Raw genomic sequence first — 6,000 nt, 5'->3', positions numbered from 1 at the left:
AGCTTTTAGAAAATACTTTTTTAGAAAAGTCTGGACATTGGTGGAAATGCACCTTGTGTGTGTCTTCTTCCAGTGCTTTCAGGAAATGGCAATTTTCGTAACAAATTAAACTAATCACAAACCTTTTCCAGATTGCACTTTTACTCCTTGCATCCTTACAAATGCATTAATGCATCAATGGCAAAGACCTCTTAAACGTTTTGCTATTAGTCGGAAGTCTTTTGGTCTGCCAGTCTGAAAGTTGCTTTGCAAATGCATTCACACTTGCAATCCAGGTGCAGTGCCTGAGCTAGCCTATGTCATGCTGGTTTCTTACTTATATGCAAAAAGAGCTAATCACAATCTTAGTATACTAAGCATCAGAATATCCCACATATTGCAGGTACTATGCCTTGAAAAAGTATTTACCCCAATAATGCTGATTCCCAATATGTCCCATTTTATTGAATAACAAATTATGTGATCACATGTTTAAAGATAATATTTTCTTAATTGGAATGCTCTATCTTTTGGTGAAAGAGGTTAAAAAACTACAGTAACTGAAAATAAATTTTGTGCATTAAATAAATTGATTACATAACTATTCTCCCCCCTGAATCAATTTTTGGTGTAAGCACCTTGACACACACGTTCATCTTTACAAACTTGATCAGGGTTTATCTAGTTGAGACGTAAAACTAAGGTCCAGACTCTCCCAAGATGTTTCTCGAAAAGAGTAGGGGTGTTAGCCCAATGTGTTGGCCAAATTTCCAATTGACCTTTACCAACCATCGGTTCCTAATAATCCCCATCTATGAATTGGCTTCATCACTCTGTTCTGATAGCTGATGTATGGTGAGCGTTCTGGTGCACGGTGGCTGCTGTAGCATCATCCAGGTGTGTGCTATACATTGGTGGTGGTAGAGGATAGTCTTCATTACCTGTAAAGTGCTTTGAGTAGAATGTCCAGAAAAGTGTGATATAAATGTAAGGAATTATTTTTATTATAATGATAATAATAATTATTATTATTACTACTACTGTTATCCATCCATTTTACACTCAGTCTTGACAATCTTATCAGTCCCTGCTGACAAGAAGCAGAGCTATGGAATTATGACACCACCAGCATGCTCAACAGTAGGGATGGTGTTGACTGAGTGATGCTCTGATGGGTTTAAGGCCAGGCATAACGTTTTGCATTTAGAATAGAAAGTTCCAGTTTTTCTCATCTGACCACAAAACCTTTTGCTAACTCTATTAGGGAACTGAGATCTTTTTCTTTTTTTCATTCTGCAGTATATGCTAGCTGCTATGAAGTGGCTTGCTTGAAGGGAAAGCCATTTCTTTCTGACAGGCTGGGAATCCAAGTGCCTGGTTATTTTGGAGGTTGGTAGAAAGAGCTGAAGTGGTAGAGATGGCCAAGAGAGGATGGAGAGTGACAGAGATTGTGAAATGGACATGGTGATTGTGATCAGGATGGATCTGAAAACAAACTAGTAAGGAACTTGGAGCCAGTGCTGGGTGGGAGACTGATTATTGTCAGGCAAATAAGGTTTGGGACAGACTTGAAATTCTTTTGCTAGAATCACGCAGAGCAGAATTTGGTGATGCACGTTAGTACTACTAGGAGTGGTCATGGTCATGAAGCAGCTCTATTACAGAGTACCATAGCAGTAGCAAAGCAGGGCTTAAATGGTATGATTTGATTATGGAAACTCCAGTTAATTTGACGACGAAGGCTAGAATAATCGGCTAGAGTGAGTCTGAATTGGTGGAATGTGACTTCTTATAGGAATTCCTCAGTAACTGAGTGCTACACTGGGGCAGCGATGAGAGCTATGCATGCTCGCTGGAGAGGCTGCAACTAGGAAGCACATACAGACTGCTGGTGTTGCTCTTTCTGGTCACACAGGTAGGAGTCAAAGCAGGAAAAGTCAGACGAGACACTTTCCAAATCACCGGGATGGTCCGTAAGTGCAGGTTGGTCCGTAAGCAAGCCAGGGTCCAAGCCAAGAAACATACTGTAAATATTCCAAACTGAGGCAGGGGTACACTAAAAAGGTCATAACAAGCCAAGTTGGAAATTCAGACTAGCATTGGAGAGGGTACTTGGGGACAAAGACAGCAACTCAGGAACAAGAGAACAGATGTAGCTATCAGGGAAACAGGAACTTGGGAATACAGGAACACTGCAACTCAGGAACTGGAGAACTAGGTGCAGAAATAGCTAATTGAATGACTCTATACCATAGTGTCTAGTACAGTCTGACACGGCCTTAAGTAGCCTGCACCATCTGATACTGGGATGTTAATAGTCACACAGAGGATCAAACTTTCTGTCTGATTATGCGTCTGTGGTAACCAGTGTTGACAGGAAAGTGTAGATGTGGCCGGTGACCATGGTTTACCACCAAATTTAGTAGAGGTCCCCTCAGTGATCAGATCAGGTTTTGGTTCTTGAAGGACGAATCCTGTGGCAAAGTTGGGTTTTAGGCTTAACGTCATCAGCCCTGTCACTTCTACTCCTGCTCTCTTCTTTTTACATTCTACTGTTATCTGTTCCTCATAATCTTTCTCCTTAGGTGCACCTCATGGACATATTTTCTACTGGCCATTCCTGGAATTTTCAGGAAATTCCCTAACTGATAAGTGATCTAGTATGTGTTCCTCAGTCAAACTAGGCTGTTATCTATCTAGATAAAGCTGCAGCTTTGTAGATACCTGGAAACTACCTTTATCTAGAATCACTAGGCACACCGGAGCCTTGAATTTTGAAATGAGAAACCATTTTCTAAAGTAATGATTATTAATTATTATAATGGGGACCAGGAGCCAACCAAGCCAATGCCAGAAACTGAAGCAGGAGACTGGGAAGCATTATGTGGAATAATCTTTTCTGTGGTGATAGTTCCAGATCTCCCTTAGCTAATATCATACTTGATAGGGGGTCTCCTTCTATCACAAACTTAATCAATTAAACAGTTGTTCGGGCGGGTATCGTTTATTCTGGCAATCCTCTCCAGCTTGTGTTCATGCTAGCATGAAAGGGTTCTTAATCACTGTGGGTGATTAAACACAGTTTGGATATGGACCATTGCAAATTAGGATTGTATATATATTGGACAGTACAAGTGACAAATAGTCATAAAAATATATGTGGAGTAACCTCCATGTCCACACCTGATCAGAGCTTCCCCTGTTTTCTAGGGTGACGAGACAAGAACATACCGGACTCCCCCATCCTAAGTTAATTCTGCATTAGGAAATAATGTAGCACAAGTCAATAACAAAGAAACCACATCATGGCCTTTGTTCTTTATGTCCTTTCTTTACCACAGCTATACAGAATGCAAGTAAAAGTCTGCACCACCAAATGAGTATCACCTGTGGCGAGCTGGTCCCTCTACACAGAGCACATCTCTTGCACTATGAACAAGAAGAAATCACAGAACCACCTCAGTGTAATCAATAACTTTGTTACTGCATCTCACAGTTCAGATACCCATAATCCTCAAAGAGTTTGCATTAGCATATTCCCCATTAACTTCAGCAACACCACTTCACTGTCACTGTGTTCGGCAGAATGACACTGAATGACACTGATAGTGGTCATATGTGGTGATACACATGAATGTATTTAAAAAAAAGATTTTTTTTGATGGTTATCTACCTATAGGAACATTTTTCCACTCAAGGACTTCCAATCTAAATATTTTACACCATCACAGTTCAAAAAGTGTTTTAGTTTGCCCTCTTTCAACCAGTACGTTTTGTGCATGTGTAACTAGGATTTTATTCTGATTAAATTCTAATATAATCTGAAGTGGTTAATATCCAAACATTGCAGGATACAGGAACTTCTAGCCAACTCTGCTGCCTGAAAAACTTTAAAGGGTACAAGGACCCTTCTCCCTACATCAAGTTCTTTGTACATCCTAGAACCTCAGTGCATCCATGAACCAGCACAACACAGTTCTCCTAAATAATTGTAGTTTTATTTTCCACTAATAACTTCAACCAGTTATCACTATCTACACCCATCAAGAACACAAAAAAGAAGTATCCACAAGGGACACTCACCCAAGAAACACAAATGAACATCATGGTCTCCAGTAAGCCAAAGCAAAAGTTCTAAAACAGAAAAGAAATTCCACAGCACCACTCTCGTGAATAAGCATTGTCCACCACACTGAAGGAATGGATGAAACTCCCAGTCCCCTAGATAGGCAATAGCGTCCTCTCCAGACCTGAGAGTCCCAAACAGTACATTCGCTTATGCCCTGTAGTGGTTGTGGAGAGACAGGGTAGAAGGAGGAAGACAATGCCTGAGCCTTCCTCTGCTGCTTCCCATAGAGTGTCCCTATTGTCTTTGAGTTTTCTCTTGTGTCCAGTGTTCCAGTCTGTGTCCCAAAACCTTTTTTTGGGGGGAGTCCCCCTGACTGAGTCTTTTACAGCAATTCCCCAGCTAAAGCTCAGGACTAAAATTTCCTAGCCTGTTCTGCAATCCCACATGCCACACTGAAAATTGTGGTAATTATTGGGCTTCTAGGCAACAGTACTTTGTTCAATATTTGATGATTGGCCCACTGCCCCACTGTTGTGCGTGGAAGGTCTGGAGACTTTGATTAAAGGGAGCGAAGCCAGCACCACAAGGAGAAACACAAACATGCTAAACCTAACAAAGACACTGGCCTTTAGATGTATACATAAAGTTCATATAGTCCCCAAAACCTGCTGGCCTACATTCACTTTTGTCATGCTTTGAACTTAAAATAGAATAGATGTGTCTTTTGTCTTTTTCTTATTTTATTCTCAATATAATAAACATAATACTTAAGTGAAGAGAGTTTCATTAAGCAATGAGATCTTCATTGTTAATATCTTCTACAATAGTTTTTTTTCTGTCTGTTTTTTTTCTGTTACCTACTACATTTTCTAAATCCTAACTTTATGTATCACATAATACTTAACTATTTCAGAAACAAGACAACTGACAAGAACATTTTAGAGTATTACATTTTATTTATGCCATTTTAATGTTAAAAAGATACTACCATGCCCACAAACACATGGATATCTTGCATTGTGTGAAAAACAGTCTATACAATACAATATAAAGTCAATACAAGTTCATGGTATAAAAATAATGTTCACCATTGGGTAAACTGCAAATTTATAATAAATAATTTGAGAATAAATAACACTTCACCTCATTTAGATGACGTTTTACGTACATAATCTTTTCAACATTGCAAAGCAAAACTCCATAATATAAAACAACAATAAAAATAATTATTATTAAGGGACACAGCATAATTTAATAATCAAATAGTATGTAGTAAAGGCAGTCAGTAAAAGTCACAGATGAAACATTTCAAATGTCTGCACCGATGAATCTTTTCCAGCATTTCTTGAATTCACACTTTCTTTCTTCAGTGTTAATTTGTTTTGTCCTTCTTTTCTTTCTCTTCTTTTTGAACTCGGGACAGTGTTGCTTTAAGCACAAAAGAAAAGACAAACAATTTTGAAATTTTAGATAAAGGTTTCAGAACATTTATTTAATAATAATAACAACATCACTTTATTAACCCTTTACAATTTCTTGCATTAGGATATTATATTTTCACATACCCCAGCTTGCTCTCCATGAGACACACAGATAGGGAGAGAGCCTGGGGTCAGAGTACAGGGTGTGCCATTGTATGGCACCCCTGGAGCAGTTGGGGTTAAGAGCCTTGCTCAGGAGCCCAATGGAGTAGGATTCCTCTGCTGGCTGTGGGATTTGAACCACCAACCTTCTAACCACAGGCTAAGATCCTTAGTCACAGACCTACCACTCCACCCGTTTCCAATAGCCTTAGATCAATACATATAGTGTAGAGAGCTGTAGATTATTGCATGCAAGCTAGAAGCAGCTATTTATAATATGACCTAACAGTTTACGATAATGTATCATTTACATCTTCTAGATAAAATGGGGAATCAACATAAAAGAAGACCAAAAATTGAGAATTTAAA

Source organism: Lepisosteus platostomus, chromosome 4 (assembly GCF_059453375.1).
Source record: "Lepisosteus platostomus isolate fLepPlt1 chromosome 4, fLepPlt1.hap1, whole genome shotgun sequence".
Lineage (NCBI taxonomy): Eukaryota > Metazoa > Chordata > Actinopteri > Semionotiformes > Lepisosteidae > Lepisosteus > Lepisosteus platostomus.
The sequence above is the reverse complement of the archived record's forward strand: the minus strand, read 5'-3'. Positions refer to the sequence as shown.